Raw genomic sequence first — 25780 nt, forward strand, 5'->3', positions numbered from 1 at the left:
AGTTATTACTTACAGTAATATTTTTAGAGGAGTTGCTTTTGGTTGTGTACTAATGAAGAGGGAAATTTGGTTTTCCCAGTAAGCAGTTTCTCCAATAATGTTTCCTTCAATGTTCTTTTGTTATAATGTTGATGAAAGAAAAAATAGTGGATTCTTAGCCAGAGCCATGGTCTACGTGGAGTTGCACATTCTTCTCATGTCTGCTGGGGTTTTCTCTGGAGCCTTCAGTTTTCTCTTGGACCGCAAAGATGCACACGTTAGGAGAACTGGTGTGTTAGCATTGTCTCAGTGTGAGTGAGTGTGGGTGTGTGTTAGTGCACTCTTGGATGGAAGCGTGTCCTGTCCAGAGTGGGTCCTACCTTGCCTTCGGAGCTGGGATGGGCTCGAGCCATTAAAACCCTGAACTGAATAAGCTGGTTGGAAAATCCTGGTCTTAACTTTTTATTAATTTTTCTTAAATGTATGTATAACTCACATTTATTTCAGTGTTCAATATTAGAAGTGTTTTGGGTCTTTATTTAGAAGTCTGGTGATGTTTTTGTGACCAGAAATATGCTGTAGGAACTTAAATCATGTTTATAAATTAGCCTAGGGTAAAATGTATTTTGTTATATGTTGTTTGCTTAAAGTTGCAGTTTCTAAGAACCTAGGGACATCGTTAAGTGAGGAATTACTGTACAACTGTATTAATTTCATAAATTTAGAAAATTGTACCATTTAATGAGTAGCCATATGGTATCAACACCATGAAGTTAATTTAAATAGTTGCAAAACATACTATACCACCAAAAACAAAACAATAATGTCTGCATTTAAAGTGTATTTTGGGTACACTAAAAACATATGTCTGTATCGCAGAGAGATAACTATAACATGTGTGTGTGTGTGTGTGTGTGTGTGTGTGTATTTATATGCATACATTTGGACCAACTTTGTCAGTGTTTGGAGGTGTGAAATGAGAGCCCTGAGTAGAAACACAATAAACTTTGCACAAAAATCATTGATTTTTGTATGTGTTTGTCAGTTATATTTTAGGGGTGGTAATTTCGAAAGATTTCTTGAATAAAGTAGAGAATTATCTAGGGCATGTATGGAATTTTAATAGTTTGAAAATGTAAATGGTTTCAAGTTTTGAAGTGGTTTAGGTGAAGTATAATTCTAAATATGATCAGTGAAATTTAGACACTGTCATTGTTCAGATTTTTGTGGTAATTTCTTTGAATTTGGAAGATCCTGTTTCAGAGGAGAAAAAATTTTGATGTAACAAAAGCAGTGGATTAGTGTTCCTGGCTAAATTTGAGTATGCTAATCTGCAAGAAGTTTTCAGTTAGTATAAGGTCTTAATGTCCTCTGGTCTCTAGTTATAGTTCTTTAGCTGACCAGGTGGCAAGGGAGTGAGTAGTAAAGATGAGCTGAGTTAATCCATGTTAAAATAGTTTTTATTATTATTACCTAAACGACGTTAGAGGACTGGATGAAGGGGTTAGTTGAAGAGAAAGGCACATTTTATTTGCATATGTGTGTGTGCATACATATACATATATATCCAAGAAATTGTAAATGTGTTATATAGGCTTAACTTGTGGTATTGCAGTATTCATACTACTAATCTCTCTTTGAGTGATTAGGAAAGTATATCCCCTCCTTGATCCTTGTCTGGTTTTATAGTTTCTTCATTCTGTATGTGGTATTTTTCTTGTGATCCAGTATTTTCACTGTAGTTTTGGAAAGCACATTCTAGTTTTAAATTTTATGCCTGCAATATAAAGATATGGTGTTCCTTAAGAAAGGATTAAACTATTTCCCTTTATTTTTCCAATAAAACACATGTAACTCTACTATAAGCTTCTGCTTCTACTGTGCTAATCACTGTGAGGAATGACTTCTTTTTGTGTTGGTGCCACTCTGCCCCCCCCCTTGTAGCCATTCTGCTCCTCTGGTGGCCAGAGAGCTGGTCCTCGTTTGTCACCGGTTAAGGAGCTATCTATAGTATTTCTCCTTCCTCCACCCGTTAATCAAACACACCTGTCTCTGGGGTTGTTTCCTGTATTTCACACTCAGCATCCCCCACAACACCTGTGGAGAGCCAAGGATGCCTGCAGGGTCCTGGGGTGTAGCCAGGCTACAGCTTAAGCCTTATGGTTTACCTGTTTGTTGCCCAGTTTGTATAAATGACACTATAATTCATTAACCTCTGCTAGGAAGGAATGGTTATTCTAGGTTTTAATTTCTGCCAATTCAGGGAATATCTTACCTTGGGAGGAGTTTTAAAAGCAGCCGTAAGGCTTTCTGAAAAAGGTAGATTATAGAATTTGGAAGCATGGTAAGAAAAACAGCCTAAATTGGCAGGCAATTTACCTAGTGAATTTTAATCATTCTGGTTCAGTCAAAATGCAAAAATGAGTCAAAGTGGGTATTTATTTTATTTGGTTACTATTCTGTTTAAAAGTAACTTTTTACTACACAAATAAGACTTAAATTATGTCTCCTCAGGTTTCAGGGGGTCCTAGAATCATATCTTTGCTTTTTTAGTAAGATAATTAGGCATGGCCTAAATGATAGAGGAATAGCCAGCACATATTTGACATTTTGCTTCTACTAAAACTTGTCACTAGGCAACAAATGGGCCTTTTGAGCCAATTAAGACACAGTGTAGAGTGAAGATCCCTTCAGATCACTGCTCTCCAGCCAGGGAGGCTCCTGCGTTCCCTGTCAGGTAGAGGGCCTAGCGCGGACGCTCTGCATTTCTTAGTTTGGCCAACACATGATATGTGCCTTTATTTTAAGATTATTATTTAAGACTTTGAAATCATATATCTGTTACTAAAAAAGGATTTAAACAGACACAATAAATATATGAAAAACGAGAGACTGGAAGAATGATCAAAATCAATATGGAGAAAAGAATTCTGATTAGTTTCAAAAGATTTGCGTGTAATGGAGATCTGCATTTTGAGTAAAAATCTCTGTCATGTCATGCCATGGCAAAAGGGACACTTGATGGCACTTTTTCACCAGCATAAAAATTGGTAGATTTGTCTGTGGAAACGAAATTTTTAGGAGAAATTTGCTGTTACATTTTTCTTAAGTGATATTTAGTTGAAAAATGCAAACGTGGATTTAAGATAGAAACAATTTTTTAAACAAATTTAAACAAAACAGTAATTTCATTAGTTTTTAATGCATTTTACATAGTTAATATTCTACTCTACATGATAGTTATGTATTCTAATATTAACATATGATTAGATATCACTAGGTGATTCTTATATATTATATAAAATGACTATAATTCAGTATTATGGATATGTGTTTTTTTATACACATTGTCCACATATCAAGGATTTAGGTCATTTTTTTTTTACTTTAAATAAGATGAACATATTTGGATACAAATAGTTGTATTTTTAACTGCTTCCCAAGAAATGCTGTTTAGTACTAGTGTTACCAAATTAGGGGCTAAGGACCCTGAAGCATCACATTCTCTCTGGAGATGTGATAGCAGTGGACATTGTTACTACTAGCATATGTGATTGCTTTGATACTGTAGCCTCTCCAAACTTGAATAATATCATTTAAAATGGTATTGTTAGTTTGGAACTCTAACAGTGTTATAGTATTGTTCCTATGATTTGTATTTCTCTGATTATCAGAAATTTTATTTAGATACAAAATGTAAACAGACAATTCTCATTATAATCCAAATAAAATATTGTGTAGACATTGTGGGATAAGGTAAACTGATATCAATAATGTGGCTATTTTTTAAAAACTTTATTGGGGCTGCTGTTTGACTAAGCTTATGTGCAAGGCATTGTACCACACATTTACTCATAACAACCTATGGGGTAGATCTTATAGCTATTTTAGAGATCAGGAGAATGAATACAGACAGGTGTAGTTGTCAAGCCACAGACATGTTTCAGAGGCTGAGCCAGTGTACTCTCCTGTACAATGTTCTAGTAACCAGGGGACTAGGTAAAATTGATACTTGTTCTGTGCTCTCCTACCTACAATTTGTGTCAGTTGGTAATTAGTAAGGCTTTAATAAAATTAAGTTCCATAATATGTGCATGAAAACCAAGTAGGATCTGGGGCCCACAGAATAATGGTGGCTGTATTACATGCTTGAATTTGTAAGAACAGGCAGGTTAAGAGGTTCAGAAACATAGAAGCCAGCATCATTGCAGCAGTTTTCTTCCAGTTAAGTCCACTGATTGGTCAGTATTTATAGGTGAAAGCATATGGCTGAACAATGAAATGATATCCTTGCCTTCTTTTATTTAAAAAAATTGTCATGAGAGAGCAAGAGAGAGTGAAGAGAGAAGAGAGAGAGAGATACCTGTTATTCACACATTCATTGGCTGCTTCTTGTATGTACCCTGACCAGAGATTGAACCCACAACCTTGGTGTATTGGGACAACGCTTGAGCCAGCTGAGGCCATGGCAGTTCCAGCCTTTTTATATAATGAGTGTGAGGGTGTAAAATATACCTGCTACAGCTGCAAAAAATACTATTTTATTCCTGCCAGTGCATACAAAAACTTTATTCCCTGAAAACGATGAACATCAATGTGTTCCATTGGTGTTAGTGGTGGTTGTTAATCTTTCCTTCTACCAACATTTTTGTGTAGATTCCGTTCTTACGTTCTCAGGAGTGGAATTGCTGAACCATAGGTTATGTGTATTTTAAGTTGGTTCTCCACAGCAGTGGTATTAATTTATATTCTGACCAAGTTGGCCCGCATGCTGCTGTTTCTTTAGACATGCATTGATTGCCACTGGACAAATGTGGCTAATGAGCACTGTGGCTAGTTCAAATAAAGATTAAGTGCAAAAAATACATTTGGAGTTCAAAAACTTAACATGCAAAAATATAAAATATCTCAATTTTATGTTGATTACTTTAATATAAGGCCTTTCTTCCTTAAATATTGCCATTGCCACTGCTTTTTCAATCATGTAACTTTACATTTGCATATGCATGCACAATGGTATCCTGCTGTGTAGGACATAATTCTCTCTATACAAGGAAAATAAGACTATTGGTTGCTTCCAGAGCTCTGTTTCCTCTTGTTAGGCAAAATAGCTTGGTTTTTTTGCACATTCTACTAAGCAGATTCTACTAAGGTGTTTGGGTTCTCATCTCAAGAGATATACTACTGATGCCTGCCTTGGCCTGGCCTGGCTTGAGGAGCAATATTCTCATGTCCTGCTAATTATCAGCAAGAAACATAATATAGTATTTATTAGCATCAGGGTATCTTCTGTTCACTACTGACTCCTCTGGTTCCAAATGTTTTCTCTTTTAGTTCTTTTTTTTCTCTTTTACTTCTTTTCAGAACTCTTGGGTTTTTCTGTAGTCTCCCTGTGGCCTTGGGTGAAGAATCACCATTTTTAAAGTCAGTAGCTACCAGCAGACTCAGCAGTACAGAATATTAGAGCTTGAATATATCATCTGGGCCACTGTTTTCTTTCTTTTCTTGATGGCCATTCATTTTATTTCTAAAACTCTATTCTGATAATTTGAATTACAAAAGTAGTATTCCTTAAACAGGCCATAAAATAAAGTTTCTGCAGAAAAATGAGTATCTTCCTCTTCCACATGTGCTTCATGTTAATGACTTGCCATCTATTTTGACATGTCTTTTTTTGTTGTTGTTTTGCTTTTGGATTTTTATAATGGCTATACCAACAGTAAAAATGTAGAAAAATTCAAATTTTTAAGAAAAGGTTTATGGCATAGTTATGTTTTTTAAAGTAATGTATTTATTTTGAACTGAGCATGTGACCTAACTATAAATATAAATTTTTGGTTGTTGCTGCCTTTATTTTTTTTTTTTAATTTTTAAGTTTATTTTTGATTTTACAGCAAGAGAAGAAAGGAGGGGGTAGATATGGGGGAGGAGACAGAGAGCGGCAGAGAGACAGACAGACAGAAACATCAATTTGCTGTTCCACTTATTTATGCATTCATTAATTGTCTCCTGTATGTGCCCTGACTAGAGATTGAACCTGCAACCTCAGTATCTTGGGATGATGCCCTAACCTACTGAGATACCCAACCAGCACGGTTAATGCCTTTATTGATACTTAAAGGTTAAGATGGAGTTAAAACAGGAAGATAAAAAAAATATTAGTCTTGACATGACTACTTTATATCCTTAGTAATAGGAGTTATGTTCAGCTAGTCTTCAGATGGTTCTCCAGGTTTATTGTTCTGTGATTTATTGTAATTTTGATGTGGTCATGGGAGAAGGTGAGCAAAATATTTACCTACTTTGCCATCTTGACCAGAAGCCTACATATTTTTTATTGAGTTTTTTTTTTCACAAAACTTTATACATTGGACAGTCTTTCAAGTGAACACTCATTGATTTACCTCATTCTATTTATCATTAAATAGCTGTGCAGTATTTGAAATAACTATCTAGGATGAATTCATTCATTCTTCAAAAATTTTGTGAGTCTACAATATGCCAGGCATGGATTTTGTGAGAGTCCATTGCATGTCAAGTCAAGTACCTGGCACTATGGAACTTGTGTTCTAGTGAGGTAGAGAGAGAATTTTTCAAGAAAAATAAAACATTTGTAAATAACATTTTATATAACAAGGTAATAACTACTGTGGACAAAAGAAAAAAGAGAGAAGAGTAAGAAAACTTTGCATTATGGGAGATGGGCAAGGTGGCCTTTTAGTATAGGACTTTATTTAACCAACTATTTAAATTTATTTTACCACATAATTTTTTATTTATTTGGCAGACCTAGTGTTCTAGAAGATACATATTGTTCAAGAAATGGTGTCCATAATGTTAAAAACTTTTATTTTTATTTATTTTTAAATTGAATTGTTGGAATTTTAACTCTTTTTTAAAAAAGATTTTATTTATTTATTTTTTAGAGAGGGGAAGGGAGGGAGAAAGAGAGGGAGAGAAACATCAATGTATGGTTGCCTCTCATGTTCCCCTGACTGGGGACCTGGCCTGCAACCCAAGAATGTGCCCTAGACTGGGAATTGAACCAGCAACCCCTTGATTTGCAGGTTGGCACTCAACCACTGAGCCACACCAGCCAGGGCTAAATGTTAAAAACTTTTAAATCAATACCTTCATCTTTTTATTCCTAGACTCTTTAATTTTGCCTCCAGAGTCATAAATTGTAGTGTCTAGGAAAATTTTCTCTTAAAATGTACCATACTCCATCCGTATTCAGGATTCTCCATATTGGAATCATCATTTTCCCTGCGTTCCCCTTCCTGTGTCTCCTGTCATACTGAAAAGCATCACAAATCCCGAGAGTCATCCAGACTTCTCTTTCTCTTTCACCTGCCAGAAGCAATAGCTTTTAATTATGATCAATTCCATCTGTTAACAGCATCTTTGTTCTCTTATCTCCTTATCTTCATTATGACAGCTTTGTTCCAGTCCTTATTTATCATCTGTCAAAAATCTGGGGTCACTGCCATAGACCCCAAAAGCTTACCCTTATGTTACCATTTATGATTTCAGCTTTGTAAAATAGGGGGCCTAGACTAACGATCTCTAAGCTTCCTTCCACTGTTAATCTCTATAGTTTTAAAGTTTACCCTCCAGTTAGCTTGAATTTGTGGATTTTGGGGGTTAAAATAATTTTTTAGGCTGTGGAGGATAACTTCAGAATATACATACAGATATGGGTGTTAGGTGAGTATTTTCACTGGTTAAATCTTGTCCTTCATAAAAATGTAGAGTAAGCATTTCTAGGAGCATATGTGCTATTTGTTTTAATGCAGTGGTGCTCAGATTTTATTGTTCATAAAGATCTCAGGGTGAGATTGTGGAAATGCAGTCTTGTTTACCATGTTCTACAGAATCCCTTAATCTTTTCTTATGTAGGACAATATCGAATACCACGAGCAAACTATATACTTTCAATCCTGCATACCTTTGCAGTTGCACTAACACCCTGTACATCTCTGTATCTTTATCTTCTGTCCATTCTTTGGGATTCATTATTTCCCCCTGACCCCATACTTTATGTTCTATGCTCCAGTCAGCCCTTTTGTATAGTATTGCAATTGTCTGTTTGTGTAATCTCATCACAATATGTCCCCTGGAACACATGGTGGGTAGTTTATATGTATGTGTGGTGGGAGAAAAGCAGACTTTAGTGAAATGGCATGTAAAATGAACTACATGCCGTAGGTTAATAGCATTATAATTGTAGTTAGAAATAGTTTGAAACTGATTGACTGCAAGAATTTTTAAAGTCCTCCTAAAAAGTCTTACACACTAATAGGTATCTCATTGCATATGTTCTTAAAGTATGGCTTTTCTTAAAATGAATATACTTGGAAAACCTTAGAAAATTGCTGAGAAGTGATTACTAATGAGAATCTGTTGACATGAGACATTCTTACTGAAACTTTATGGCTAAATGGCTTAATTCCTGTCAGCTATGGTTTGAGATTTATTTTCTTTGCTGACATTTAAATGGGTTATTTACATATTTGTATTAAAATTGAATTATATAAAGGTTTTATGCCTTTTTGCTAAATAGAGCCCAGTAGCCAGAATTGTTATAGTGATTTATGCCAGTACTTTAAAAACAAGCACATATTTCCTAATTAAAGCACTCTGTCACCCTCAGGGATATTGTAAATATATGTTTTTGACAGAATGTTACTTAAACTACACAAAAATAAACAATCATTATTTGTAGTTTTAAAAATGATGTTATTTTCTCTATTTTAAAAAGCACTATGTAACATTTAGAAGAAATCTAAATACAGAGTCCAATTTAAAACTGATATTAATGTGATTTTAAGTTGCAGTGATATTGGTTTTATATTGATGTGTAACATGTTGTCACACACTTAGCAGCTTAAAACAATACCCATTTATTACCTTACAGTTGTATAGCTCAGAAGTCTGGTGCGGTGTAACTGGTTTCTCAGATCACAGTCTTAGTAAGACTGAAATCAAGACATAGTTGAATCTGTGTTTGAATTTGGGGCCTCTGCTGCAGCATCTGCTTCCAAGTTTATTCAGGTCTTTGGCAGAATTTTCAGTTCTTTGTCTCTGTAGGACTGAGGTCTCAGTTTGCTTGTTAGCCAGGGGTCATTGTTAGCTCTTGAGGGCTGCTGGCATTTCCTTTCTGATGGCTCCACCATCGTAAAAGCTAGCAACAAAGAATTTCCCTAACATGGAATCCATCTCACACTTTAAATCTCTGAATTAAGAAAGATCCAGGATATTTCAAAGACTTGATTGGATTGAGCTTGACTGGGTAGTATCTGTTTTGATTTAACTTAGAAGTCGACTGATTAGTAACTTAATCATGGAGAGATAGCCATGACATTTACAATTTCTGCCTACACTAAAGGGGAGAAAATTAAAAATAAGGTGTGTATTTAAGAAAAACAAATCTTGGAGGTAAGGATACATCTTAGAATTTTCCTACCATAGCAACAATTTACTGAATTTATTAAAGCAAACAATTTTTATAAAAAAGCTGGCACATCTATTTAATTGATTTTGTCACAGGGCATGTATACAGAAATGTACATGCTTGTACATGTACTTCCTTGACACATGGACGCAAAGCAGAATTAATCTACTTCAAATATCTAGGCAAGAAGAAGAGTTAGAGCTTACCATGAGTGATCTATATGGTGTCATTTCTTCTTTAACCTTCCACATAAAGATAGTAATGCATTGTTCTTTTTATTTGGGATGATAATGAAAGGTATTTATGAATTTACAGCTGAATGTTTGACCTTTTTTCATCTCATCATTAATTTATTAAATGGACCAGATTACATTAGAAATTAAAGTGTAGGACTCCCTCTCAGGGTGGACATGAATTGGACAGGGCTTATCAATGGACTGGATGTCTGGGAATGGTTTTCATTTTGAGATATTGGTGCAATGATTGTGAAATTAAGTAAAAGTGGAGTAATGTCCAATTATTGGAATGTTGGTGTTCAGATTACTCAATTCTAGATCTTGGAGGATGTATGTGTCAGGGACAGCCATGTTGTTTTGGATGTTATCAGGACAGAAATGATATAAAAATCATGAAATTAGATTTCAGTGTTGAATTAAAGAACATAGAGGCCTGAGAGCTGAGAAAGGCCAAGTTTTGCGGGGACGGAGGAAGGAGGCAAAGCATCATATGGAATGATTAGAGAAAAATAAATCTAAACGAGCACTTTGTGGAAAGGTGAGGGAGGGATATTTTTAAGGAAAACAAGTGATTAATTGCCAACAGTGTAGTAATAAAACTGATATCCTAATAGCTGTATTATACATTTTACAAATCTTAAAAAATAAAAGATATAATCAGAGCCTAGGAGCATCTGTGTTCTTGGATTTGGTTAATATTCCTGAGAGTTTTTCCAGATAAATGATTTAACAGAAGGAAGGTCCTCTGCTTTTAGCTCCCCTTTCTTTAGTAGTAAAAGCATAGAAAAAGTAAAACAGTAAAGATCTACATTTCTAGTAATAGATATGGTTACACAAAGAAACATGGCATATTGTCATTTATATAACCTAACACTTATTAAGCGCTTATGTGGGTGCCAGGTTCCAGGCACCAAATATACAAAAACCATGTAAGGATGCATTATTGTGCCCTGGCTGGCATAGCTCAGTGGATTGAGCATGGGCCACGAACCAAAGTGTTGCAGGTTCAATTCCCAGTCAGGGTACATGCCTGGGTTGCAGGCCATGACCCCCCAGCAACCGCATATTGATGTTTCTTTCTCTCTCTCTCTTTCTCTCTCCCTTCCCTCTCTAAAAATAAATAAATAAAATATTTTTTTAAAAAGGATGCATTATTGTTGTTCCTGAACTCTACATAGGGGGAGACTGAGCACAGAGAAGTAACTAAATTCCCACTGCAGTGTGAGTTGCCGAACAGGAAATTTAACCCAGCCTGGCTCTAAATTTAGTAATCTTAATTCATCTACATGATTGCCTTTCGAAGTTAATGGAATGTAATATTAATTAAAATGTGTTTTTTGCTATTATTATAAGTACTGGGGAGACCATTTTTAGATGAAAATAGATGGATTAGAATGATAGACTTACATTGATTTTTTTCTTTAATCTTTAAAAAATATATGGCAATGAAAGGCTCTCTATAGCTCATACTGTGGAATCATTGGCTCACATGTGAACAGTATAATGTTAACATTGGAAAAGTATGGTATGTGTGGGAGGCCAAAGCATCACTGAAATAACGGTCTTTGGAACTGGTACATTTTATCTATTATGAAGCCAGGGAGCTGAAAAGATGAATTATATTAATATCAATGCCACAGAAGATAGAGTGGAAAAGGGGTTGTAAGTTAGAGTAAAAGCTTCAGGGAAAGTGTTGCAGGTCTATGAAAATAGGATTCGTACATTGGCAAGATAACTAAACAATAGAAATTTTTAAAAAGGAGAGTAGTTTGTTAGGGGTGAACAGTGGTTAAGAAATAACAATGGAGAGCAGGAAATGTGTTACACTCCCAGGCACGTGTTTTTGTGAATCACTCTAAGACAAAAGTATAGTTAAGGAAAATATGACAGTTATGAAGAACAGAAGGAAAAGCTGTAGAATTATAAAAGGATTTGCTTGCAACACATTGAGTATAATAGAATTGTAAGAACCTGTTTAGTTTAAGGTCTGGGTATAGATGTGAATGTGTGAATTTGATAGGTGAAGCAGATACTCAGATATCTGATTATTATTTATGGACACAACAAAGTGAGGAGGCTGAGAGTAAGGGAACAGAGGCAGGGAGCAGGTCCAGAGAGTACAGACTTTAAAAGTAATGTTAGTTATATTAGAGCCATTTCAAATTATACACATTTCTAGGTTCAGTATAATTTGTAGACATAACCCTGATTCAGATAATTACTGTATTTTTCAGACTGTAAGAAGCACTCCCCCAGATTTGGGAGGAAAATCTGAGTGCATCTTATAGTTTGAATGTAGTTTACCTGGCTTGCTGTGGGGAAGGGGGTGCAGTGGCCTATGTTATTTATGTTATTAAATATTTTATCACTTTTTTGCTTCAATTTTTTTTTTCCTATTTTCCTCCTCTAAAACCTAGGTGCATCTTATGGTCCTAAAAATATGGTAATGAAGGAGGTTGATTAATACAATGAGGACTGATTAATACCCCCCTAAAATTTGGGAGGACAAATACTTTTTTATAATAGAAACAACGTAACTCATAAAAATACTGAGCATTCATTCCTTTCTGTTTTTAATTATTAAGATCTATGGATGGAGTTCAGTCTTAGAATTATGTACTTGTATTATGTATTCATAAAATATTTTATATTGAATTTGGGTAATATTACTCTTTAAAGATAAATTTGGAGTATAAATTACATTTAATTTTTTTATTGTTGTTCAAGTACAGTTGTGTCCATTTTCACTCCACTATGCCCCCCACCCCACGCATCCTTACGTTTAATTTTTGAAAGCATATACAGCGTGAAATTGAACTTTTAAAAATGTGGTTTCAGGTTAAACTTTTCATAAGAAGATATTTCAGTTTCTCTGATAAATGTCTTAATTATTATAGGCAGATTGATAGGTAGAAAGATAAGTACAGTGCTGTCTTGGTACTCATCATTAATGTGTTCCGGAACTCCTGACCAGTGGCAGAACCAAGGAATACTGAGGGAGCAACCAGTGATGAAGTATTTTCTCTAATGGAATGGTGTTGTGACTTATACAAGTTCTAGCAAGTGTGACCAGTCTTAAGCAAAGGACAAGTTCTGAGACATTTTTTCTCATTAACATGTCATGAGTATAGGGTCGGATGAGTTCTGAAGTTGATGAGTACTGAGGTATGACTGCAGTCAGATAAATACTTCCATAGACAGACAGATGGTCTATGCTAGACTAATAGGTCAAATATGTGGTATGAGAAGTGACAAAAATTGTGGACTTAGTATCTAATATACAAATCAGAGTAAAGGAAAAGAAAAATCCATCACTTTCTCTAGTAATCACGATTTTTGCTTCTTTCATTGTCAATTCAGTGAATTTTTAAACATTTTTTCCTATCACTGACATGTATACACACATACATGCACACACAAACTATTTATTTGACTTTATATAAATTATGATACCTTATCTATGATGGTTCATCAATGGCTGTAACTTTTGCCAAAGAATATCTTAAAACTATTATAATTTGAAACTTTATATATAATATCTCTGTAACATATATGTATTATTTATAGATAGTTTTGCTTATTTATGAGTTAAATTTTATCTAAAAAAGAATATTTTTCATGATGATTTCCACTGGATATATCTATTTAAAAACTCTAAATGCCAACTGAAGTTAATTTAAAGATGACTTAGGATTGACTTTTTAATACTTTTGTAATGATTAAAGTATAGTTTAAGTTATATCTAAATCTCAGCCTAAGGCCTAAGTAAAGCAAACATTTTGTGGGGCTTTTTTTTTGTATTACTCTGACTAAGGACAGCAGTGTAGATTTGGGCAAAGTGGATTTGCATTGGTCTTAATTGAATATTAAATTTTGTTCTTCACAACACTAACTCCAGCAGGTGCTGAAGGGAACTCATCCAGGCGTGACAGCGTGACATGAAAGTGCTGATGTCTAGATGTGCTCTCTTCCTGTTACACTTGCCAGTGACAGGATAAATCTAGGTGCACAGGTGCCTGGCTGACGATAGTGCAGTTTCTTTAGTATAATTGTGGCAAACATCCACGTATAATTAGTAGGTGGTACATTTGTTTCTTTTTAATATTACTTTAACCATTCCTTTAAAAAAAGTGGGATGACTCTTGGTAAGAAGTGTATTTGTTTTAGTGTTATGAAATGTATATGTGATCATATATTAGGTTATGGATATTTGAAAAGAGGAAAGTACTTCCAAAGACAACAAAGGCTAAGAATTTGACCCATAAAATAATCTTTGATAACTCTTCTTCGGTGCAGTTATTGGCTAACATAACCATAGCAGTTGATATTCACCCAGGAGTGAATCTAAATCCTAAAAGGGAAAATCTGGAATACCGATTTAGACTGAATAGAAGTAAAGTCATTCTACAATTAATATTAGATGTTCTTTTTTCACTTAGTTATGCACAGAATTCCATAGTGAAGCAGGATATGGCTAAACAGAGGTACGAGTATGAATAGAAAGAAAAAAAAAAGATCACATTGACAAAGATGAAGAGAGCTTAAATCAATGTATATATTAACTACTCTTTTTTTCTTTTAAAATTCAGTGAGTTTGTATTTGATTCATGTCTTCAAATATTTAGCTATATTTATTAGCTTATTATATAGTGCTTCAAGTATGAAAGCTAGAATCTGTAACAGAATTTTTAAGTTATTCTAGAATGTTGGGTAGAAGTGATCAATCACCCTACTGATAGTATGTATGTTTATATGTTAGATCATCTTGGCTAAACTGAATTAAATATTTTTTTCTTATAGCCAAGAATACCCAAAATTTGGAATGTGATTAATATGCATGAAAAAGCCTCCAGTAAAGTGCTGTTCATACCTTTTTCATTTATTTTTATGAATGTGTCTAGAGATTTGTGTGTTACTTGAAACATGCTTCTAGAAATGTTGACCTAGTTAAATTTGTTATAGTCTATTAAAATTGAATAACCATGAGAAAAAAAACATACCAGTATTTTTCTTTTCTACTTGGATATTTTATTGTTTTATATAAAATTTTAATTAAAATTTTAAATGCTTTGGAAAAATTTAGGAAAAAGGAATGATACAACATCTGCCCTCACAAAACTCATAACACAATAAAATAAGAAAACCTGTAAAAATATCTAATAAAAGTTAGAAAGTGGTAATTACTATACTTAAGAGTCCAAAAATATGTGGTCATAAAAATAGGGAAATGAGGGGCTTAATGAGCAAATTAAAGTATTCTCTTTGCTAAAGTGGAATTTGATTTGTCTGTGAAGGTGGGCAGGGCTTTTGTGATGAACATTTGCTGTGTTGTTTTGCTTTTCCATAATCTGAGCATCATTCTAGTTGGTGATAATTTTCATAGGGTGATTTTGGTAGGAGACACAACATTACCTCATATTAAGATGGGGAAAGGCCAGCTGCTCCTCCTTCCCTATACTTGCCTGGGAAGGTTGGTCTAATGGGACCCTCTCAAGGGATTTAGCACCTTAAGAAATGCTAAGATGTGGGAGTGTAGAATTTACATTTGCCCTTGGTGGTGAAGGTCAGCCACTGCTATGAGCTGGGTTGTGATGGCAACAATGCTACTGCAGCTTCTAATTTGGAGCTTCTAATTTGACTTTCCTTTCTATTGCCCATTCTCCCAGTTTCCTCTTCATTCAGACTATTTCTGCAATTTTCTGCTGATTTTGAGAACTATATCACATTCCACCAAACATTCTTCCTTCTGCCTGTTTATCAGAATTAGGTATTGTTCCTTGTCAGCAAGGACCCTACTAATTCAGCGTTAAAAATTGAATGTGCAGGAAAGGGTATTTCTTGGTTTCTAAGGAACAGTTTCAGCAAAGACAAAGAAGCAGATACTGTAGGTGTGGCTTTGTTTAACCAGACAGGAAGGAAGATGGCAAGAAATCATTAGTCCAAAACAGAGCATTCTGAACTTTCTGGGTTCCCAATACCCTTAGTTCTCATTAATTTTTTCTCAGTACCCCTAGGCAAAACAAAGTATCTAACGGTTGCTTTTTTTTTTTTAAGGAAATTAGGTTCAGAAAATAGAATAGTAGCAGTTCGTGTGGTGTACAATGAATGTTGCTTTGATTTTCTAGAAAATTCAGGTATGCACAGTGCCCCTGGAGTTGATTTCAGCTTTCCAGGTTGTCTCAGCCCACTGTTCGTGAAACATAGCCTAAAAGATCCTTGGTATTTTCCTTTTTGTAAAAAGAAGTGTTTCTAATTTCACACTCATACTATTCCTATGAAATTTTCAGGTGGAGAAACTGAAGTTCACAAAAATCAAGAAATTGGACTACATCTAATGTGTAGGAACTTGAATCCAAATCTTTATTTTCTTAAGTGATCATGACCATCAGTTAGACGTTGTGTCTTGAGTGTATTTTTATGTGGGTAACGCTATGAAAGTGGAGGGTTTCCTGTTAAATATTATGCAGAGATATAACAGTCAGGATTTGAGTATCAATACAATTTTGGTAATTGATCTTTTGATTTCAAATAGTTTTAGGCCATGGGTTACTTAAACATAAAAACTTTAACCTTGTCTGTATTGTTCTCACATCACAGAACATATCCCATACTTGCCACTCAGTATATGTTTGCTTAATTTAAACTTCTGTTTTTTGTCGGAACTTTATAGATAAACGTTAAGTGTTACATTGGTAAGAGTGCTGCTACAGTAGGAGTGATTAGGAACTGCTGCTAAAGATCTTGAATTCTGTTTCTTGATGATTCATTTTCTCATTCTTTATTTATTCACCTGACAGATATTTATTATCTCTCAAATGTTTTCATATTATTGAGAAAATTGAGTGCCATGACCAAGACTTAGAAGCATTTGTCCAGGTCTGTGTTTTGACCTATGTCATTAGTTGTATCATTTCTTTTCTTGATATTAAATTTAATAGAAAGAGTAGAGTGTAGTAAAATACTAAGGTGATAAATGATCTAGAAATTATAAGAATTAATACTGCTATATTATATACTTGAGACTCTCCAATTCTGAATTTGGAAAAATGTAGATGCATTTTTCAGGTAATTAAAACCAGCTTCTTTTAATTGCTTATGAAAATACTAATTTTGAGTGTTAGGTAGCTTCTGTAGCCAGCTGACAGTTTTTCAGCTATGGTATGATTTTGTTTGGATACCTTATTAGCAGTGTTATGACTATAATTTAAAGCTATATTAGGTAGAATTTTAGATAGAGTTTGTGTGGTGTTTATATCTTATAAAGAATCTGGTTCATTGAAATATATACAAGGAAACAAAATGAAATATCTGTGTATGTTATTAAAATTGATTAAGGAATTTATTTTGCTATTCTTCTTACAGAAGATATTTTCCCTTAAAACAATAAGGTGTAAGACCAAAAATGTGTTTTGAATTTACTTGTGTAACCAAATGCACACACACATTTCTGGGACACATACACAAATGTAATCAAACATTAATTCTTGTTATTTTATGTTTTTGTTTTATCTTCTTAAAACTCATAGTACCTTTAGGTATTTCCAGATAATAAATTGAAATAAAACAGTGTTGTTTCTTTTTAAAGTTTCCTGTATTATTGCTCTGTTTCCTTAGAATTTGTGTTTGAGTAAAGAGGCTCTAAAGGTACCAGTTAATAAAGTAAATGATTTCTAAGTTTAAAAAGTAATCTTCTCCAAAGGGCACAATTTTTTAGATGAGTTTGTGGCATCCATCAGTTCTTAATTTAAGCACATTGATGTTACTGAATTCATAATTCCATTTTTACTAGGTATAAGCAAATATCCGTATTGTTTTTTAAAGATTTTATTTATTTATTTTTAGAGAGGGGGAAAGGAAGGAGAGAAGGAGAGAAATATCAATATGTGGTTGTCTCTCATGTGCCCCCCACTGGGGACCGGGCCTGAAACCCAGGTGTGTGCCCTGGACTGGGAACCAAACTGGCTACACTTTGGTTCACAGGCTGTTACTCAACCACTGAGCCACACCAGCCAGGGTACAAATATCCTTATTTAGAGAATATGGGATTTCTCTTTGGGAATACCTGTGAAGCATTAATATAATGCAACTGTTTTGTGACTTCAGGTGAGGAAGGAGTCCTTGCATTTGATGTTGCTTGATGTTTTTTGATTTAGACTTCCTTGACTTTTATATGATAGCATAGTTAAGATTAATTTAAAATTCCAGTGACCATTTTCTTCTATGACAATTTGACAAGCAGAAAAGAACATTAAAATGAAGTATTATGTTGGCAGAGTTGTCATTAATTAAGATTCCAACTTTCTTTTCTAAGTTAAAAATAGATATATTAAGACAGTTGTCAGACTCATAATTGTATGTCTCATAAATACTAGAAAATAACAATGATTTGTGTGTGTACAGTTTTTTTCCCTTGAAAAATAAGGATAACTACTAGAGGAGGGGGTAAATAGATGGCCTCTGATGGTTTTTCTGGTCAAAAATTTTTATCATGCTTCTTTCATTTGAGTGCTGTTCTAAGCACTTTGCCCACTCACTAAACTATTACTAGTTCTATAATTCTTCAGAAAAAAAAAGAATAACAAAATAAGTAAATTACAAATATTTTATAGTAGAAATTCCCACCACACAGGGATTTGTAATTAATTGTGAAGCAAATTAAAAAAATGAGTTTCAAATATAATCAGACTACATCTGTTGGGCCCTCCTGATATGCCAGACATATCAGGTTCTAACTCTCCCTTAGTGAATGAAATAGATGTCCACTTGTTATTTCAGTTCCAGTGTATGGGAGAGGGGGAATATCAGTAAATGAATGAGTACTGCTATAACAGTGTGGTGCCCTGAAGGTCTCTTTGAGGCTAGATCATTTTATCTGAGACCAATAAAGTGAGAAGTAAATGGGGCATGAGGCATGAAGGGCAATGCAGGCAGAAGGAATGACATATGAAAGGCTCTGAATGGTAGAGAATGCCCAATTCTGATGCTAAGTAGAGAGAGCCAGAAACAGGCTTCATGAGATGGCAGTCTCCAGACTATATTTGTAATATAAATTACAAAGGCTAATATTTGTAAATAACTGGTAAACAAGTAAATTAGTGCATATTGAAGTTTTCTCTAGACTTACCTCCTCATTTTAATGGGCATGTTTTCCTATAAGTTTGTTGTGTGAGTAAAAACAGAGATTAACTAAAGCAGCAGATATTGCACTAAATTTGCTCCCCATCATTTCTAGTGAGGGAAGGATTATTTCTCTCCATTTCCGATTAGTGACAGTTGTGAATTACTTAATGCTTTATTTCACCACAAATAGTTTCTGGAATGCACATGAAACATGAATGTGAACATCATTTGTTGCATATATCCAGGGGGAAATACATTGAGAATGTATTTTTGAGGGCAGGATTGTGATTCTGAAAACATTTATATTTTGGGTTCCTCAGGCATCTCAGCACAACTTAGTAGTTTTTTACATTGCTATTGCTTGCTTATGCTAATTATAATCTTTAAGACCAATTATTTAAAAAAAACATTTTAAAATTGGGTACTATTTTAGGTATGAAAAGAATAACAATGAACACTCCATCCAATCTTGTCCAATCTAAATACGCACATTTGCTTTAGGACATTATCATTATGGGTCCAGGCCAAGCATCCTGTGTACTCTTCATTCCATTACCTTCCCCCAATTCTCAGAAAAACTGCCATCCTCAATTTGATATTTTTCATGCTAAACAAGGTTTCATTTTTTATTATAGGTATATGTATTCATAAACAACATAAAGTATTGCTTAAACTTTAATCCATGAGGATACATATACCTCTAGTTCATTCATTTTAACTGTTGTATAGTCTGGCTTATTGTGCACATCTGTTATGAACGTACTGTGTAGTTTATACATTCTTTTGGTGATGAACATTTAGTTTGTTTCCAAGTCTAATGATTTATCCTTAACTTCTGTCTTTGGCCATTGGTATATTTTCCTTTTGCTTCATTTTTCCTTCTCCCCAAAGTTTTAATGTCTCCTCTTTTATGAAGGTATTTTTTGGTGATGATAACCTAACCTTACAGATAAACATATAAGTAATTTTAAATTTCATTTTAATTCATTAGTATAGTATTATTAGAATAGATTGGAACAGATGACAGTTTGTTGATCTTCACAAAATCAATGATTGCTCTTTTAGTAATGGCAAAAATTAGCCAAATGTTTATAGATTTAGAATGATCCTGTTGGTGCGGTTTCTTTAGGTTATGCAATCAATATTTCTAATTATTGCCTTTAAAAAATTCAATATAAGGGTTTCAGATTCTTTGGAAAGGTTAGATAGGCAATTTTAATAGACATAGTCAACTTATGAATGCCATGTGGTTGTATTTGTTGTAAGACTTTTATAGCATGCTTAAATAAGACAAAGCATGCCTTTTTAGTGTACAAATAAATTAATATCTAAGGTTTATTGAAATAATGGATCTTACCTTTTCTTCTTTGAGAAATACTACATTCATCACTTAGGTGGATTATAGAAGGTGCTATACAGTACACAATCAGAAGTAAATTATTATTCATTCTCCATGATTAGAAAAATCATAATGAATTACGTTGGTAGAATTTACATCACACATAACAGTTTTTCAACTCTAACAAAACTTTTCCCCTAAGTTCTTGAAATACCAAATACATTTCTTTGAATTATTTCAGGTCTACTTGTTTGCTTGATTAAGATCACATTGTTCTTCTAGCTCTTGAGTCACAAAAAGGAGTAGTGATGATATCTTCTCAGAAATAAAGTGTGGGTTTATTTGAATTTAAGCTTTTATCAGTGAAATACTTAAGATTTCTACTAAGACGTATAGACCTCAAGATTGTGGGAGAGGATGATTCGTAAAAAAACAAATTTGGATTTTTTCTGGTAGGTGAGGTAGAAATGCCTCGTGATTGTCAAAGTTAACTTTAGAAGATTTATTCTTAAAAACAACATATTTCAGCCATTGCCACATTGAAATGTCACAGTTTCTTGTGCCAAAAGTAAAACATATACCATTCACATTATCCTTTACTTCTGCATATATTAGGTAACTAACATCTATCAACAGTGTGCCAATTAATAGTTTTTTCTATGCTAATCATTATATTTTCAATTTAAAATTATCTTTGTATACAAATATACTCTACCTCCCTGTTTCAAAGACTTCTAAAGGAAAGTTAAGTAAGGTATTTAGTTTAACATTATGTAACATTCACAAACAATTTTTATGATTTCATGTGGCTTATGTAACAACATCAGTAGAATTTCTTAATGAGGAGATTGATTATCAAGTAAATAAAGCATTAAGTTGAGGAAACATTTGCCAGGGAATGTAATTTATACTGTTCCAAAACTGCTAAACCAAAGAGAAGTTAAAAATAAGAAAAAACATTTAAATTTATGAACGTAAGAGCAATATTTTATCTACACATAAAAATTCTGAGTTTTATAAGCAATAAATCTATGTAGTTTTAAGTAAGAAATTAATTCAACACATATTGACTATGTTATGACAATCACTTTAGGCAGCAGAATTTAAATTATCATTATGCCTTAAGGTAAGTATTGCCATTTCAGTTATGCAATTGAAATAGCTGAATGTCAGAGGTTTTAATTAACTTCTTGATATCACAGTGTGGCAGAGGTAGAATTCAAACCCAGGTGTTTTCAATTCCAAAGCTTCTATTTTCATTTTTTCCCATAGTTTAGTGCTCTATTTGTGTGTATGTCAGAGAGGTATGAGCTCGGGGAAAGTGATAAAGAAGATAGGAAACTGACCATTCAAATAAAATGCAGCACTTGATTCTCAGCCACCCTGCTCATGCAAATTGCATTGAGTGGGTTGATGGATGGGGTTTGGAATGTTAATACATTTTTGGATAAAAAAAGTACTATTTTTTTTTAATCAAGAAAGATTCCTATCTGCTTTTATGAATTCAAGACTTTTTAGATTCCATATATAATGACCACATTTTAACCCTTAAATATACACAATTTTATTTGTTAACTACATCTCAGTAAAGCTAGAAAAATAAATATTAATAAAAAAGTTTAGTAAAAATATCCTATATATTAATACTTTAAGCCACAGCATATTGTATGCTTTTTCTTCTATATTGTTTCTTTATCCAGTTATTTTTTCCTTTCATGATTCTTGCTTTGAGCTCTCTCACTTCGTGTCTAGTTTTTTTGTACACTGCCCTTCAATATTTTATTCACTCAGGACACCTCTGTTAGTCCTCTCACCCTTCCCCCATCATGCTGCCTTTACGACAGAGCATTGCCAGAACATGTCCTTTGTCTATAGAGGAGATTTGAAATATCTTAGCCTGGTATTTTAAATCTATTAAATTTGTGTTTAATTTATATGCTTGGCATTTTTGTAAGCTATTCAGCTTCTCAAATTTACTACCCCAATCTTCCAAGTGTACTTCATTGGCCCTCAAATAGGTCTTATGCTTTCTTAGCCCCAGGTCTTTGTCCATGCTGCTCTAGATGTCATAAACCCCTTCTCTCCTATCTAAATTCTATTTATCCTTCAAGACCCAGTTTGCATCCCTCTTTTGTAGAATAATGGCTGACTACTGCAGCTCATCATTGTCTTGTCTTATGCTGGTCTCCTGTAATCCTTGTCACCCAAGAAGCATGTTAAAACATCAAGTCAACAACAAAGGAAGATCACATATTTACTGGACATATGCTAAGGCATCCAACTGGAACAACTGTTTAGAATTTTTACTTTTATAACCAGTGTTATTTTAGGTAGTTTATTTTCTTTTATCTATGCCATCCAAAATTCTAATATTCAAAGGTATTCTATAGATATATAAAGTTTAAGATCTGTCGTTGTGACATATAGTTATCAATTTAGCTAGACTGTAAACTCTAAAGGCAAAATTTTTGCTTTCTCTTCCAATGCAAGGCCTTAAGTATAGCAGCTGCTTAATTATTTCTATTTTAGTTTCTTGATTAATGACAGCACACACATATATACATGTACCTCTCGGTACATGTGAAGAGGGTGCCATCTATACTCACCATACAATGTTTATAAAAAGGGTGGTATTTCTCCCCCAAATTAGAAATCAATTTGTAAATAAATTATTTTCTGAGATGTATATGAATGATCTTTATTCTGATTATCTTAATTGTTTGATTAGTAAGCAGGAGAAGCTTTGCTCCTCTAAGTGTTCTAGGTCAATACAAATTAGAATGATGTTTCTGTCTGTATGAGGTACACCAAAAGGAAACTTGTTAGCTGAAAAACCTGAGCTCTCTGATTTGTATTATAGAAATATTCGCATTCATTTCTTTATTAACAGTGTGGAAATATATGAGACAATTTAAAGTTCTTTTTAACTTTTTTCATGTTATGATTTTATCAGAAAATAATATTAATACAAGTGTCATTTATTGTAAATATTGAGATTGGGAGAAAATATATTCATAAAGCACTGGGTAGTGAGAGTCTTGGAGATAATGCTTATTTGTTAAACAAAGAAGTTTTTTTTTTAAATTGTTGTTCGAGTATAGTGTCTCTGTTTTTCCTCTCTCACTCCCCCCACCCCAGCCATCCCCACATCCCACCCTCAATCCTACCCCACTTTGGCTTTGTCCATGTGTCCTTTGTATGTGTTCCTTGAGAACCCTTTCCCCTTCTCCCCCATTGCCAGTTTGTTCTTTATTTTAATGTCTCTGGTTATATTTTGCTTGCTTGTGTGTATTGTTGATTAGGTTCCACTTATAGGTGAGATCATATGGTATTTGTCTTTCACTGCCTTTTCCATGTCTTATAGTATATAATATATATAGAAAATATGTTCAACTTTTCCTGTTATGTTGAACCAGTTGCCAAAAGATGACCATGCTTTTTGACCTCTGTTATTCATCGATTATAAACATATTTTGTTTTTCTTCACAAGAACAAACTGCTCTATTTCACAATTTTCTAAAGTAATTTAAGGGAGATTAGTGATATAAAAAAGTGAAATGTATTATTTAGATCTGGGTAGATTTAGCAGTGTGTATGCTAGGTCACCAGTTATAAAGCATGACAGTTAATTAACATAGGGATAAGTCCATTAACCTATGAACAGGAAATATTTGTCATATACCAAAAATGATCAGGCCATTTCATTTACCTTTTTAGTTTAATTTACCTTGCTGGTTTTACTTTTTAGCTTTAAAATAGTGGCAATGTAAGTCAAATTAGAGGATATTGATGTGTTGAATTTTATTGACAATCTTGCTTTTTTTTTTTAATCATAGATAGTAGACAATTACAGCAAACACTCACCACACATATACTTGGTGCCAGGCACTGATCTCTAAGCTCTTCACATGTATTAAATATTTTAATGTTCACATAACCCTTTGAGGTGTGTAGTATCATTATTCTCATTTTAAAGTTGATTAAATTAAGTTAGGAGGCTACTAGACTTGTACGGGTCACTAAACTAGTTATTGTCAGAACTGGAGTTCAAATCTGACTACTCTGTTTTACTAATTCAGATAGCAACTACATTTCTGCAGTGTAGAGTGTGAACCAGGGGTCTAAAATGTACATGTTGCATTAGTTCCATTAGTTTAATCCTCAGCACAATTTCAGAGGGCATGGGGTGTGAAGATCATGTTAGTTACTAAATAGGAAAGCACTCTAAAAGTGTGAATCAGAATCTTTTCACTCATACAATGATGTGAATAATGTCTGAGATAATAGAGTTAGGAAGTTTTAGATGTGTTCAATACTATTAATTTTTAAAAATATCTGTGATGGGATGATATAGAGTCCCTGAATTGAATTAATGCACATTCATTGTTTAAGGAGAGCAAGATAATATGTAGATTTTGTAGCCAGAATCTAATAGACATTTACAAACACTTCATTCGACAGCAAACGAATCTGTGTACATTCTGTTCAAGTGGCAAGGCAGCATGTTCTAAAACATACTAAGACGTGGGTCATAAAACAAACGTCAGCAAATTTAGCAGATTTTAAATTATTATGGAGTGTGTTTTTCAATAACATGGAACAAACGAGCAATTAGTAACAAAAAGATGACTGAAAAATTTCAACACTTTAAAACTAAACAATAGACATGTAAGTAAGACATGGATCAAAGTAGAAGCCTCAATGGAAATTTAAAAAAATACACTGAATTGAATGAATATGAAGATACATCATAAAAACATTTATGGGGTTCACCTAAAGCACTTCTTAGAGGAAAATGTATAGCACTTAATGCATATAGTAGAAGAGGGGAAAGTCTTAAATCAGTTATCTAAACTTCCACTTTAAGAACCTAGAAAAATAGAGCAAAGTAAACAAAACAAAGAGAAGGAAATAAGCAATAAAGAGCAGAAATCAATGAAATTGAAAACAGAAAAAAAAGAGACAATGAAACCAAGAGCTGGTGTTTTGAAAAGTTTAACAGAATTGACAAGCTCCTAGCTAGACTGACAAAGGAAAAAGGGAAGAAGCACATGGCCAATACAAGTAATGAAACAGGTATCAGTACAGACCCTGCACTCATCAATAAACAAATAAAGAAGCTACAAACAACTCTATTCATGTAAGTTTGACAATTGACAGGATAAAATAATTTCTTGAAAGGCACAAACTACTATAACTCATTCAGTATGAAATAATTTGAATAGCTAATTATTAAGGAAATTGAAATTGTAATTTTAAAATTTACAAAGAGAAGATTTTCAAGTCCAGATGGTTTCTCTGTAGAATCTGGAGAAGAATTAACAACAATTCTACAGAATCTTTTTGAGAAAATAAGAAGGAGGGAGCACTTCTCAATTCATTTTGTGAAGTCAATACTACCCTGATACTGAAAGCAAAGAAAGTACAAAAAAGTTAAAATTATAGACCAACATACCTCTTCAGGATATGAATAAAAATCCTTAGAAAACATATTAGCAAAAAGAATTCATCAATGTATAAAAAGAATTATACCATCTAGAAAATCTTTAAGGTTTCTTTAAAAACTAAATGTTTAACTACTGTATAACCGAGTAAATTGCATTCCTGGGTCCTTATTCCAGAAAAATGAAGGCTAATCTTTATACAAATACA

General features: G+C 33.6%; 1 protein-coding gene and 1 long non-coding RNA gene across 7 annotated transcripts in view; both read left to right on the forward strand.

The window, feature by feature from the left end:
• The window catches only part of PCLO (piccolo presynaptic cytomatrix protein), a 353058-nt gene that overhangs the window by 28154 nt on the left and 299124 nt on the right, over positions 1-25780 (forward strand). The gene's annotated exons all lie outside the window — the stretch shown is intronic.
• Positions 13443-24168, forward strand: LOC118497083. Its single transcript, XR_004899637.1, has 3 exons — positions 13443-14361; positions 20859-20872; positions 24157-24168. It is a non-coding gene; the product is annotated as an uncharacterized LOC118497083 (long non-coding RNA).

The sequence above is a fragment of the Phyllostomus discolor genome, chromosome 10 (assembly GCF_004126475.2).
Source record: "Phyllostomus discolor isolate MPI-MPIP mPhyDis1 chromosome 10, mPhyDis1.pri.v3, whole genome shotgun sequence".
NCBI classification, from domain to species: domain Eukaryota; kingdom Metazoa; phylum Chordata; class Mammalia; order Chiroptera; family Phyllostomidae; genus Phyllostomus; species Phyllostomus discolor.